At 42.3% G+C, this 15,710-nt stretch overlaps 1 long non-coding RNA gene across 1 annotated transcript; it reads right to left on the bottom strand.

Moving 5' to 3' along the window:
- Window positions 1–2,815: 2,815 nt before the first annotated feature.
- Window positions 2,816–6,871, bottom strand: LOC119218039 (uncharacterized). Its single transcript, XR_005120322.2, has 2 exons — window positions 5,307–6,871; window positions 2,816–3,876 (listed from the first exon to the last, which is right to left on the bottom strand). It is a non-coding gene; the product is annotated as an uncharacterized LOC119218039 (long non-coding RNA).
- Between the last annotated feature and the right edge of the window lie 8,839 nt (window positions 6,872–15,710).

Raw genomic sequence — 15,710 nt, 5'->3', positions numbered from 1 at the left:
ACAGCTTTGTTTTGACTTTGAGTGAGACGAGTATTTCTTTGCGTCCAAAGTGGAAAGTCTTTAAATTAAGCTGGGAGGAGATCAGATCTGCTGAGACTGGTTCCACGTAACAATTAAAAATAATTTCCTGCAAACAGTGTTCAAACTTGCAAAATGTGCTATTCTTTTTAATGTCTGAGTCAGTGAGTCAGTCTTTACTGGAAGTGACACACACACACACACACACACGTACACATAAATAACCCCAAGGCAGCCGACCACACTCACTCTCAGGCTTCAGGTCTGTATCTTTTTTTTATTCCCCTACACACACGTACCGTCAGTGAGCCGTTGTCGCTGCAGCTCTTTTCCTGGCAACGTTGTCCTTGAGGACGGTGGTGTATAACACACACACACACACACACACACACAACTATTACTATTAACTATAGAAGATCATCAAGGTCACTAGAGACTATTTTTCAATGGGATCACTTCTGCTTCTTTTTTTTAGTGCCAACCCCTGGACCACTGCACCCATCTTCAGGCTCTGCATTCATCTTGATCTCAACTACACACTTCAAAGTTTTCATGATTGCATCTTGTACGGTTGTGATGACGTCATGTAAACCGTACGATAAGGTGTCTCCACGACAACGCTGTGCACTCGATGAATCACGCGCTCAGTCTGAGACGAAAACAATACGTTAACCTATTGGATACAAAGTGGCATCAACTGCTCTCTTGTGGGTTATCAGTGTAGTGCAGGAAGTAAAGTGCTCCCTTGTTGTGTTTCCGCTCAAATGACTTATCAAGCTAGTGATGTCGTGCTGAGAAAGGAAACTAAAATTTACGGTTTTACCAAATGGTCTTAACACCTCAACTCCTGCTGGTGCACAGACTTCACTTCTCTCTCGCTATGCCAAGACAAACTGAGATCATGACTCCCCTCCTCCGGTCCCGCACCATATATGGACATCTGCGGCTAGTCAATAAAAATAATGTGTACTTTTCTGTGAGTCATGTGTCTGTGTGTTGGTGGGTGCTGGTCTGAATGTGTGCAAGATGCACAAAAACTGCACCAAAACGTTAATGCAAAGTTAACGCCAAGCAATTTAAAAGAGGAATAGAATAGAGGTAACATTTTATCACATATTTGGTCACAATTGCTCTTTGTCTTCTTTCATACATAATTTATTTATCAAAATGCTTATTTTTTTTGCCCCAAAATCTACAAATCATTGGAAATGTGTTTTCTGTTGTGATCTAAATGCAGAGAACTGTGGGAGCTGTAACTTCTACTCTCTGATTCATTGTTGCGTACGGCTCCTGGGTGACGTACGGTTGATCTGACCGATACTTATAGGTCAAGCAGCTCAGTTGTTCAAATGAAATCATTTTACCACAACAGTCTGACTCTCGAAACTGCACGCCTATCGGCCTTTGTTTATCTTCAATAATCCCTTCCCCCTTTCCTGGCAGGAGCCTCGTGCTGGATGCGAGGTACTGCCAAAGAGGCAAGTGATCACTTTTGGGGGTTTTATGCAGCAAAATGTGTTTTTGATTTGCCCTTCAGCAGATAAAGTCTTGGCTTTTGTTCAAGATTTGCAAAACATGTTTTCTTCAGTGGTAACTTGGTGTATTTGGTCTAGGTGTGACGTGTGATCCCCTCCTCAAGGTGAAGATATATTTTATCTAAAGAAAGTTCTCTTTGGGATTTCTTTCCAAATCCCAGGCTCGGCGTGGCAAACACTCACTTGAATTATCTCTTTTTTTCTGGTTTCGTATCTCGCAAATTACGTAGTTATCAATTTCCTCCACAGCAATCAAAGTTCTTGATTATTTCAGTAAAATTAAGAAATCTATTCATTGTAAAAAAAAAGGATATTGTCCCTGACTGTGGACAGTTTTCAGTCAAATGGAAATAAAATAGAAATGCATGGGACTTGCTGTTGATCGTGTAATTTGGAGGGATTCCTTGAGTGTTTGTGTGTGTGTGTACAGGACCCTTTTCTCCTAACGTGTGTGCATGAGTTCATTCATCTGTATGTGTTTGAGGATCTCTCATCTCTCCAACAACAGCCGTGTCTGGCAGGAGTACAGATGGAGTGTCAGGGATGGCCTGAAGTACTAACATCCAAATGACGAGTGAAAACACACACACACACACACTCAATCTCACAGATAAATAAAAAAAAAGAAATCACACTTTTAGTCCATTAGGGCAACCAGAACTATAAACTACTATTCTCAATAATCATACTTTTAAAATAAGCTTCATTAGACGGGTTATCAACATATTCAGGGAGACGTCTGTTGTTTGGTTTTACTGACTAGCAAGGGAGGATGATACTTCTACTAAATTCTAGTTTAAAAAAGAATACAGAAAAAAAGAAAAAAAGTCATATTTGTGATTAAGCACTTATTCTAAAAATAGCTCAATTAAAAGGGATGTTAGAAGCAGTCATTGTTAATTGAAACCAAAAAAGATTTTAAATGATTTTAAATGAAGCCGTGTTACTATTAGGTAACATTCAGTCAGCGTCAGTAGGACGTCCTGTCCATTCACTGGTAGAAATTAAGACCAACCAATCTGAATTAATCATTTCATTCATACCCATTCGAGGACACAGGAATGTGACCATAATAAAGTGACAATCATTAGCACTAATTAATCTTTTTTCTGCCTTCTACTATTGCAAGCGCCTATCTTGTAATTTATTAAATTATGAGGAAAGGAGATTGCAATTTGATTGATGTGAGGGTTGATTTTTGCCAAAAGCCGGATGTGACGAGAATTTATAAAGAAACCCGATGGGATGAATAGACGATCATGTCACATTCTTATCAATTTATTGAAGTTATATCACACAAGTCAAAAGTCAAAAAGGTCCACCTGAGGAACTTTTAGGCATGATTTAAAATGTACAAGAGGAGGAATTCCTCACATAGAAATAAAAGCTGACGTATAGAAAGAAATTTCGTAGAGATCTGGATTCAACTGTCGAGCGATCTCTAACACGTAATCATGTATTAACCAATAAACCACTGTATTTGTTTTACAGAGGTGAAAACAATTGATGGATACTCGCGAAGAGGCAAATACTTTATTTTCATCAAGGAGAACAGTGAGGGGAAAGAGAGAAATCTGCTGGTTGCCATGCATGTAAAGTGAGGTAAACATATTGCTACAAGGGTAGCATCTTTACATTTAACATTGACATATCCTGTTTTTTGTATCTGTCCTACAGTTTACTATCAAACCGAATCTCTCATATTTGCATAGTGATCCTTTTCTCTTTCATCGTCCTCACCTCTCTGCGTCAGCGAGTGTATGCACAATATGTTTGTACTTTATGACACTTTTTTGTTAAACCATCTGTAGGATATAACGTCCTTCGCACTTATTGAATACGAATATTTTGGCTTTAGTTGTCCCAAAGAAGCCTCCGAAGCGTCCTTGTTGTGAGTGCTTCATCCAGTCCTCAGCGAGTTCCATGGTTGCACTGTTATGTTTTCTTATTACTTTTTAGAGAAGTTTTCCATGGAAGGTTGAATCACAGTTTGAATTTGAAGTCCCCTGGTGTCCACAGTTGCAAATCTTCAGTTATATCCATTCGATCCGTTCAAGCAGAAGTAGAATTTCCGGATTGCCGAGAAATATTTGTTTGCTTTTTCGCATGTGGCAATGATCACCGTGTCACCACACTGAAGTTTTCACACATCGTCCTTGGGATAGCGCCATCCTTCACGTAAACACATTCCCCCGTGATGACGAGGAACATAGTGACCCCGACACAGCTGGATCTCCATGTGCTATCAGTGCCACAGTCCGTCTGCCTGTCACCTCCGAGCTATTTCCTGTCCATCTTCTATGAAGGTCGAGGATGAGGATAACTAAAGAATGCCAAACAAAAAGGAGTCATTATATTGCTTTCCTTCAGAGCAAAAGTCAAAATATTGCTTTTCTTGAGGACATTTTAAGTTTTCAATTTCAAAGGCCTTTTTCAAACTCCAAAATGTTAAGAAATACACAATGTATATTTTCATGCCATCCCCTGCTGGGATAAAGGACACACTTTTTGTAAGGTGTCACACTGTCCGATATGTTGTTTGAAAGCAACGCGCCACTCATCAAGATGCAGCATTTGAAAAGTTTGGGAGTGAAAACTTGTTGGAAATGAGGGAGAAAAAAGGAGGGAAAAAAAGACATAAGACAGATGGAGGGAGAAAAAAAAAGGAGGACACAAGCCAGATGGAGAGATTAAAGATTAAACAAGTCCAAAGCCTGGTAAGGACAGCGTGTGCGTGTGTTTTGTACACGCATCCATCACAATGTGGTCTGTGGTCTCACGTGCCTGACAGGAGGAACGTCAGAGACATAATCCAACCGGATCGCCATTATTTCAAACTAATGAAATAATTGGGGAATTTATTCATTTTATTCTACATAATAATAACCCAATCATGTAACATAAAGTATAAATACTGTGCCTGAAAATGGCACACCCCTAATAAAAGTGCAATAACTCTGGAACTACTTTGTCTATTTGTACAATGTCTGTTTGTGGGAGTAAGGGAACCCTTTTAAGTGCTATAGCGTGTAACAATCCGTTTATATGTTACTGTCGAGAAAATATATCAATATTATGGTACTGGTTCTGACCTGGTTCTGGCTTGTTTGGGCCCCGTATGGAGTCCTCTTGCTTCCAGGGCAAACTTTTAATCCAACAGACGCTCTGTCGGGTCAGTGTGCTGGATCACTGCATTTGTTCTACTGCCATCTTGGGTTCATTTCCAGAGTGGGAGGGGGGGGGAAACAGACTGTGGCCACGGCATGGTAGCCTTCAGTGTCCACGCAGTCTGTTTATTTAGCGGGGTACCTTTGGCATGAACCAAAGCAAAAAGTTTCACCTACTTTACTTTAAAAGATGCTTCTCAGTGTCACAACTCATTTCACTCAGTTTACGCAAATTGCGTTTTGCGGTCGTTATTCATCGACCCATTAAAAACAACACGAGTGTTGTCACATCCCTCACAACACGCGGGCGGCATTGATGCATTTATTTACTTTCAGAGTGTCTCATGTATTTAATTCAAGAACTAAAAACCTTCCCCCCCGCGGGAGGACGAGCTCCGAGATGAGTTAAAACTCTTTTGATTTTAAGCAGAAGCGCATGGTGACTAACGCTGGCCGCAGACCGGCTCGTCACTTTCAATGAATGATCACAATGTGTCGAAAGTGGAAAAAAAAAGAAAAAAAAAGCACAGCACAGCACATGTTCTCACGGTGAAAGCAAAGGCCCAGTAAAAACGCCACTTCTCACCTGCGCGTGTTTGCGCGGTGCTTCCCGGAGATCCCTCACTTGCGCGTGCAGCCATATTGTCGGCGGTAGGAAGACGAAGGAGAAGCTTTCTGGTTGGAGGCCGTTGAAGATCGTGGTGTCACTCTGGCAGGTGTTTGCATGCTCCCCTCTCGGTGCTCAGTCGCTTGGGGTCTCGGTGGCAGAGACACGTTGGTGGGATCTAATGGGTGGGTGTTCTGCTGGACAATGCTCCCGCCCCATTCCGTCTAATGACTGGTAGTGTCCAAGATGTCCACCATGTGGTAATAATACGATTATAATACAAGTTTAATGGGGGTGGTTTTAGATAGTTGCCTCTCTCCTGGCTCCAACTGTCCCTCTTCTTTCTCAATGTTTCCCATGACAGTTATTTTAAGTGAACGCGCCGTCCTCCATCTCCCTTTTTACCCACGGGATTTGTCATTACCAATTCATATCTCAGATGACTAATGTTAACATTTCTACATCCGTCCCTTCCTGTGGAATATACTTATGTGTCTATTCTGTGAGACGATGTTCTAATAAAGTCCAACCGCGGAGACGTGATCTGCTCTGACCGCTCCAATAGCCGCCCCGGGAACACGCTTCCCTCTGGAATAACGAGCGAGGCGGAGGGACAAAAGAGCGGATCGGAAGCTCATTACTGCGCCGGAGGACCGACTGGCGTCTTGGCTCACGTGGGCTGAGACGGCGAAAAGTCAAACGTGCAAACACGTTTAAACGCGCGTGTAGTGGAAGGCGACCCGACCGCTGACGATTGGTTCTGATTCTGACTACACTGGCTTAAAACCACAGAGTGAATCGAGGTACGCCGACACGTCGTCGTGTGAGACAGAAGTCATTTTTATGGAAAAGGTTGCTCACAATGACAAACTCACTTTATCGCTCACTCATTACTCTGCAGTTCTCGGTTTCTCTCTTTTTTTCTTCACTGTTTTGGTTCAGTCTCACCAGCAACCATAACCGCAGAAAGATGGACAAGAGTGATGTTTGATTATTCTCGTATCGCCCACTTTTGAGTTTTTACCCGTCGCTTTTTGACCTCCTCTTCCTGGTTCCGTATCTGTGTTTAATCCCTTGGCTTTTCCCTTTCGGCTTCAAGAGATTTCCTCTTCTCACTAACTAACGAGGGTGGTTTGAAGAGATGACAGTGAGTGGCACTGCCCTTTTTAATGATGCATTTAGCCTTACAATGGGGACAGAGAGAGATTCCCCCTGTGTGACCTTGCTTGTTAAATTTCAACAAATCGCTGGTCACTCACGGCTGAGTCCCGCTCCCTTCTCGATGGGGGGTGGCTCTCCTCTTGGCTTTTTAAGGGTGCCTTGCGTTCTTCAAATGCGAGACATGCACTTTTAGAGTTTTTGAACTCAGCGGGGAAGGATCAACAGAGGGAAAGTGCGGCGTTAAATCGACCGCTTCGGCCTCCGACTTTGAGCGGGACGCTGTAGCTATCAAGTGCATATTTAAAAACCCTCTTCAGGGAGTCCCTTTTTCCAAAAAAAAGGCTACACGGGTGGGCCGGCTATAGGGGGTGGTCCACGGGGGGGGGGGGGGGGGGGGGGACAGCTGTCATTTCAACCTTCAAAGTCAACTGTCGTCAGCTAGAAATGAAAACGCCTTAAAGTAGCAGATCTATGGTTTTCATCAATGCCAGAGACAGCAATAGCAAGTCATTAAGAATAGCGAAGACAATACATGCTGGAGTTGAGTGCTTTGCTCGGGCATTTTAAGGATGTGATAGGGCGTAACTCTCTATGACACTAAATCACACACATAATTACAAACGCCAGCAGACAATGGTCCTCTGGCTCCTGAGCCCCCCCGAGCGATCAAGCTATGATCTTCTTGTCTAATCCTTCTGACCTCTGCTGAGCATGTGGTGTGACCGAGACCGAATGGACTTATGTAACACCAGCTTGACTTGAAAAAAAGAAACTAATCAGCAGAGCATTGTACTATTATGTGAAGGCCCACCGCTATGGTCTGCAGTCCAAAATGAATAAACGGAACATTTTGCTCTGGGAGTGAAGCTCACTGAGGATGTTTCAGTATCGTGTGCTCATGGAGGCTAAGATAAACATCCTCGTGACCAAATTAGAGTCTCAAACCATTAAAGGGGTATTCTAAAGACAAACCTAACTGATTGTAACTGTTTACTTTGTTATTAAAACACACAATTTCCCTCTTTTTAATTTCGACTCCAGATGAAATACCTGGCTGCTGACAAAAGATGGATGAATTAAGAAACCTGTTAATGTAATACTACAGTAAAGCTAAGGATAAGACCAATAATATAATGTTTTTATTTACTGTGATTGAAAGGTTGCTGGTAGCTGACAAGCAGAGAAAATCTCTATGGTTAAGAGAAGGAAGGAGGTTCTCCTTAAGGCATCTACAGTAACGCAAAACAATATGGCAGGATTGTCTTTAAACTTTCTGTAACTCTGTCGGCTGCATTTGGTTTATCTGAATGTGTGATGAGTAGCGTTTGTTCTGATTAGTCGGATAGAATGTGCAACACAGTATGTGCATGTCTGTCTGTGTGTGCATGTATGGTTGTTATTGTGTATTTACAGTAAGTGCTTCTGTAGTAAAAACGGATGCGTCTCAATTGATTGATTGTAGAAGTCAGATCTATATTTCACATCTAAATTTGAATTGATAGATCAATGTTTTTGCCTTTCCCAGTTTAATTGTAGTTTAAAATGTTTACCTTTGTTGACAAAGAGAGAAAGAATGTAATGCAAATTCACTATTCAAACTTTGAAAAAATAATGATCTCAAATTTAAGCTATTTTATCCTTTTTGAAGAAAAATATATTTCCCTTAATAAGACGTCTGCACTCTAGTTTGCTCCTGGGTTCCATGTGGTCAGAAGGCACAGGCGCAAACCACAGCCACCACGACTATGTTGCCAATGGTTGCGAGCACCGCGATCCACAACCAAATGGTGTCACTGGACACCTTCCCATCATCCTCCGCTTCTGAGGGCCGAGAGTAGCCGGCGTTGAGGTTGGAGGTCGACGTCTGCAGGGACGCGTTGCCATTGTACGGGGAATCCATGAAGGCCCCGCTCACAGCCGGGAAAAGCTGTCAGGAGAGGAGGGGGGGGGGGGGGGCGAGACAGAGGAACAAAATCAGGTCAAAAGAACAATAAATTGCACAAATATCCCAAAAATACATTATGATTCAGTCACCAACGTAGTTCATTGATTATCAGATTGGACCCGGGGTTCCTTCCATTTCTGAATGCAGAGGAATTTTAATTAATCCTCTCTCAAAAAGCCTAAAGTGGAGATGCACTCAGCGCTGAATCAATGACAAGCGCGGCGTGAGCTATAACATGTTCTGTTCAGGAGGTCGACCCAACAGCTGGGCCTCGTCTCAGGACGCCTTTACTGTACAGGAATTAACTCTCAGGTGGAATAACAAAGTCTCACACGAGCTTCACACGTACTCAACAGCACACACACACACACATATACACAGGGGATACAAGAGGGAGGTAAAAAAGCAAGCGAGATAACGAATCCTACATCTATCTCAGCTGGATGCGTCTCTGGGGGAATCCCGTAGCATCCGTCTATCGAGAGAGAAAAGAGACTCCACCAGTTTAAATGGAGCCGTCTCTGGCAATTAAAAAGCTGAAATGTCCACGTCTTCAGAAGAACAAGGACACACACCTGTGGTTATCCTTGCTTCATCTCTCTCTCCCTTTCTCTCTCTCCCCCCCCCCCCCCCACACACACACAAACAAAAGCTATCTTTAGTTTTAGTTCAGCTGTTTTATTCTGGAAGTGTGACACCTGCGTTACAGATGTGCAGTTTGTGAACTCAGGTGTATGAACTTAATGTGCCGTTAAGTTTTCACACAAGCTCAGGAGACACAGCAAAGAGAGGCAAGCTTACAGGGTGTTTGATACATAGAATGAACCGAGCGATACAAACAGACAGCTCAGTGAGCATTCATAATTCAAGATGAAAGGTTCAAGTGATTTTGACCCTGTTAACTTGTGGGTATTGTAGCATGTTGAATCGCTGTCCTCTGAGTGCTTTTACATGTGAGAAATAGGCGGGAAGTCGGACATTTCTTGGAAACAGCCTCTGGCCTCCAGGTGTGGAGATTTTTTAAAATGATCTTTTGTTGTGATAATGAAGATGTTTGATGGGACCGGGAACCAGGACGCAAATGAAACCCAACAGTGCAGCTTTTTTTTTTAATGTAAAGTGGGGTGGCAAAGATCCTATTGTCATTTATAAAAGAAAAAAAAAACTTTCTAATTAAAGGCAGAGTTCATCAAAATTTCGCTTCAAACTTATAGCTCCCCATGGGTCAAATTCCACAGCTTTGTATTCGCTCCTCAGCGCCTGACACTAAATCCCGGTGGCAGTCCTTTGTGCATCCACATGACTCATTGGGATGGCAACCGACTCCATGCTTTAATCACCACAAACAACACTAATGACTCTCGCCAGTCCTTTTAACCACGTAACTCCCCAATCGCGTGAATCAGTCGAGAAAACGGCAACCACTCAATTTAAGATAATATGTCATTTTGATAAAGCAACATCCAACATGGACGAACTTATATCAAAACACCGTCCATGCTGTGTGCCAAACTGACCCTACAAGGGTGTATGTACAATATGTAGCAAGTTTCAATCTAATCTCATGACTTTGAACTATATTCACATTAAATACTTTGTCGTAAACAGTGATTAAATACCGTTAACCTCCAGTGAATTTGAGGGATGGTGGTAAAAATTAACCATCAATATTTAATATACTTTTTTTTTGTAACCACACAAATCATAGCACACCTAAATAGAAAGAGATGGTGCCAAATAAATAAAAAAGAATAATCATCCATGTTTATTTTTTTAAATCCAAAGAACTCAGTGCATCAGTGTGTCTGCAGCTGAGGTCATCCCTGCGTGATTATAAATACATTGTGTTGTTTATTCTGGGATGCTTCAGGCATTGGGTTAAGGTTGACCCCGAATGCTTCTCAGGCTTCTCCCGTGTCCTCATCTGCCCGTTTTGCCAGCTGAGGATGCAAAGGGCAAATTCTGAGTGAGAAAGCAGCAAAAGAAGCTGCGCCTTTGTCATCACTGACATTTACACGGCACACATCCAGTGTTAAAGCTCACTTAGGGCTTGTTATCAGAGCTGTGTAAATACTTTCCTACAGGCTCACGTTGAGTGAGGGGCAAACAGGGAATCACTAGTGGCATCACATGAGGTCATCGGACCCCACTTGGCTGCTGATGGATGGTCTAATAGGTCTAATAGAAAAGGCTGATCAAATAAAACAATCTCTCCATTAATTCCACAAGAATACACTCCTCAAATTACATTTGATTGATACAGAGACTAACTTTTTCTGGGATACAGATATGAAAGTACACATTTAGCCGGTGTGGATGGGCCTTACACAAACGATGCAACGCAAGACAAGTGTGTCTGTGTCGACTTTTTTACGCCCAATTACAGGATGGACATTTTCAACTATTTTCTGATATTTTATAAATTAAACCACTTATCAGAAGGACAAACATGTATGATCATTATAAGCAGCTGCAGGACTTACTCTTACTTTTGCCTCCATGGAGCAACAGAAATATGTTCAGTTGTCCATTGACAGCAAAAAAAATTAAATTCCAAATAATTCTGTGTCATTTTTCATTTTTCATGCACAACTGCGTCGTCTCATCCTGTAAAACACACAACCATCGCTTGTGAATAAAATGACGTGAGTCTAAAATGTTGCATAATTCATTCGAAAACTTTAAGAGCTTTACATCAGACATTATGTATATTTAATTAACTGCCTCCGCGGGTGTTTCATGAGTGAAGGAAGTGCACAGGAGAGAACCTTGCTGTTCTGTGAGAACTCAAAGCATTCAAACATGTTTCTAACTTTTCAATAGTACACAATCCCAACCTGAGGACAGGACATTTTATAGCGCAAAGCAAGGGCTTTACTCATTAAAAAGCCTCTGCCTAGAAGCCATGTATTTTTCTGTGGGAAAAACATCCACAGAAAGGTCATCAACAAAAGCAGCAAAAAGCACGAAAGCGACGTCCAAAAGTGACGTCACTCGCCTGGAAGACAAACAACACAAAGATATAATGAGGTTTGTATTTTGAGCCACACGGACAAATACCTGCTGCAGCCTGCAACTCTGCATGCTCAATGAAAAGTGTCAATTTGAATGGGTTCTGGATGATGCAAATTCACCTTTCCATTACCGTTAATGGAAATTGGTCGGATAATTGATTATATGCATTGCGGATGTCGGACTTTAAATCTGCTTTTTCCGCTTAAACGATTGAAACCTTTGCCATGACTAAGCAGAATCTCAAACTTATTGTCTCACACCATGCAACATGACAGAAGAATTTAGAAGCTGAAGCAAAAAGTTAGACCTCTTATAAATAAGAGGGTTTTTGTGGACTTTTTGTAGAGGTTTGGTGACCTAATTAATTAAGGAAATATTCAAGTGGCTGCCAGATGCCGACAAGACAATTTCCAAAATCCTCAAATACAGACGCTTAGTCAGCGGCCTGTTTTTCAAACTCTGACGCTCTAGTTGTCCCTGCAGCGACAAATGTGTACGTTTCATTTGTTTACATTCATAGTACCTTCTGAAAATAAACTTGCCTCTTCACAGCGTGTTAGGTTCAAGCAACGAAGCCACAGTTATATTTAGGAAGAAAGCGTAGTTCACAAGGAGCATCATCGAGTGACTTATACCCGAGGGGACGCAATGTCACCGTATACATCAGGTCCCGTTGGGACCTCAAACGTCCTGGACTAAAGTCAATCTGTTCATTCAGACAAAAGTTACAAATATAAACAGAACTTTTTATACTTCTCTTTGACTGCTTCCCAGTTTCACTCAATCTACTTTGGATGTTGAGAGGACTTAAAATGATGCTTTTTTTCACACACCAGTAAAGCAAATATTAAATCTTCAGAACGGAAAATATTTATATTTAAACAGCCTTCATCTGTTTTACAATAGAATAGTTAACGAGAAAAATAAAAATCAAGACACAGCAAAAGTGTCAGAGGAAGTGAAGCAACACACATTTTGTGACAGCAGTGATAAAAGAAAACCAGCAGTAAACGATCAGAATCCAAACAGTGAAACTTAATAATTAAACTGGGATTAAAAGAATAGATGTGGGGATTTTTTGAATGCACATGTCAGGTCTGATGAGCTCTGTCTTACTGTCATCATGAAACACTCTCGTGCATCACAACAACATCACAGAAGTAAGTGCTCGACTGCCCGTGTCACATCAACTCACACACGGCTGCCCTTTATGTTTTATACATCTGAAAGTAAGCAGAGAGAAAGTTCATCCACTCCAGGTACTTTCAACCGAGTCCCGTGTCTGAACGACAGCTGAATTGTGTTCTTAAAGGTTAAACCGCGTCCTGCTTGTGGAGCAGCAGAGTGTCCCACAATTCACCCACTACGACGCAGCTCTAAAAAAAAAAAAAAAAAACGCCTGCACAAGTTTGTGCTGGTTTTTCATGAGAGATGAGAGATGAGAGATGGGCATTGACGAAGATCAAGGACACGCAGGGAAACATAGGCCAAGAAAGGGAAAGACAGAGAGAAAGAAAGAGGGTTGTACCTACTGCCGGCTGTCAGAGTTGAAAGAGATGAGTTGTGGTTTTCCCGTCCTGTTCCTGCACTCTGACTGAGGCTGAGTGCATCTAAAAGGGAGAGAGGAAGAGGAGGAGGAGGAGGAGGAGGCAGCGCTTCACGAGAGGGAGAAACCGAGAGAGAGGCGGCGCACCATCAATGAAATAAATAAATGCACACCGAAAGAGAGCGAGAGATCCCTCCCTGCTGCACTGTGAGAGCATGTGTGTGTGTGTGTGTGTGTGTGTGTGTGTGTGTGTGTGTGTGTGTGAGGGAGAGAGAGAGAGAGAGAGAGAGAGGCGTAGACGTGTCCCGCTGTGAGAAGGAAAGACACAGAGCGGCAGATCGCACCGTGGACACGTGTAACTGTACAGAAAAAAAACAGAGAGTGCGACACAAGGAGTGTGCGACACAGGGAATGTGCGACACAAGGAGTGTGCGACACAAGGAGTGTGCGACGCAGGAGGCGCTTTCATCCGGTGGAAATAGCTGGTCTGTGTGCTCAGAACCTCACACAGACGTACTTACCACTCTCCAGCTTTTAGCATTGATTTCATTTACCAGGTCACATATGGTCTTTTTCTCTGGCCAGTAAGCAAAATTTGCCAAAAAAATGTAAAACTACTACGACCACATGACGTTAATAGAATGGAAGTCTTCGACCGTGTAGAAATATTGATTGTACAGCAAGTTGGGTGTAAAAAAAAGGGTCAGAGTCTTTCATAAAATGCTTCCAAGCAGGAAACCCAACAGTTGAGCGTGATGAGGTGACAGAAACCCTGAATCTGATCTGAACCAGCGGCGTTGTGACCGTTGTCCACCCATCATGCTGAGTCACCAGGAAGGTCAGCGTTTCTGCATCCACACGTGGCACAGTGGCAAAGCGAAGGCTTCATGTGTGTGTTTTCTTTTGTTTTTTTTTTACAAACATGCACACACGACGTCCATATGGCACGCACTGGCCGGTCTGCGTGTGCGGATTGGTGTGTGTGTGTGTGTGTGTGTGTGTGCATGTGCTCGTAAAAAATAATAGCAGGCATGTGTGCATGGGTGAATGCTACGCGAAGGTCAGAGAACATGTGTCTTCCTGCTTGTGTGCGTTACACTCTCAGTTTGAAACAATGCAGAAAACATCCGTCTCAACATGTGATTGAGCTATAAAGGAGTCCATTCTATTCTTGGGAACACAGAGTTCGGAAATCACTGAAATCATAATTTATCTTGACGCCACTTAATGGGAATAGACAAAAAAAAGATTTTTTTTTTTTACTAAGTGGGACAGTTCAAATCCTTTCTTTTTAAAAGCACTTGTCACCTCTCTGGGATTTAATCGTTTATCCCCTGATTATATAAAACTCTTAATTAAAAAGGATGTCTACTGCTCTCTTATCAGATTCAACGCCCCGAATCCTCTCCTTCGTTCATTTTGCCACGGTTTCCATCTCTTTAAAATCACACACAGACACACTCGGCCGAGTCACATTATATTATCACATTATACCCAAACGTTCACTCAGTTCTGATCGGCTCCATCTCTCCTCAGAATCTCTGCGTCCCTTGAAACTCGCGCGTCCTCCTCCGTCTCTCTGCTTTCTTCTCTCGTGTCCTTCCTGAACCCTGCTAACCGTTATCATTTCCTCTCATCTCTCATCCCCATAGATTCTTCAACACTCTCCATTTCCCCCCCCGTTGTCCTAGTATCATCATGCCAATCCAGGGACGGATTAAAAGATCCTGGTAAAGCTTGTAGGATTAGAGACATAGACAAATCCTCCAAATCTTTCAAAATACCAACATTTTTTGCTGCACTACATTTCAAGTGCACAACATCCTTTATGTATATAATGAGAGGTCATATGAGTATGTTTCCTTTGCCCATCTGTGTGTGTCTCCTGTGGGGGCTTAGATGGATGAAGCACATGTGTGTAGTCTCTTTACTCTGTGTGTGTGTGTGTGTGTGTGTGTGTGTGTGTGTGTGTGTGTGTGTGTGTGTGTGTGTGTGTGTGTGTGTGTGTGTGTGTGTGTGTGTGTGTGTGTGTGTGTGTGTGTGCATGGGAGTGACGGTTCATAAAGTTATATAATGTTCTACGAGGAGAATCCGATACTGCCTCTGTTGACATATCACACACGCAAATGAATGCTCACACACATATGCAGCAGGAAACACACAATAATCAATCACTAGAAGCACAAACACACACACATAACACAACACAATGGAGTCTGGGGGTTAAAATGAGGGGTGTTTGTGTGGAATAAGTGGATTTGGGGTGTAGAAAAATACAATTAGCCAATGATGGGGGAGGGGAGGGGGTAGAAATATTTATTTATTTACTTTATAAAGTTTGCTCCTGCAGGGAATAAACGACTTTAACAAGCAGAGGAGGATCATATTTGTTTTATACATTTGCAAAATTCCCAAATGCATTTTTCAAGGGCTGTAAATTTGGTCTCCATCTGTGTTTTGCTTTAACAGAAAAACAAGGATGAAAGAAAAGAGAGGGAGGACAGAGGAGATGAAGAAATGAAAGGGTGAATAAGCAGCCTCACAGCATCCAGCTGTTCCTCTTCTCTCTGACACATCTGTCATGAAGACCAAACACAGAAAGAGATAGTGAAGATCGGAAAATCGGGAAAATACACAAGTGATGAAGGAAACTAAAGAGTGGGCAACAAAAAGGTAAAGACAGAGACAAAGCAAGTGAAGTCTGACCAACAAATGT

The sequence above is a fragment of the Pungitius pungitius genome, chromosome 3, assembly GCF_949316345.1.
Source record: "Pungitius pungitius chromosome 3, fPunPun2.1, whole genome shotgun sequence".
NCBI lineage: Eukaryota > Metazoa > Chordata > Actinopteri > Perciformes > Gasterosteidae > Pungitius > Pungitius pungitius.
Note: the sequence above shows the minus strand (reverse complement) of the source record. Positions and strands in the feature narration are given on the sequence as shown.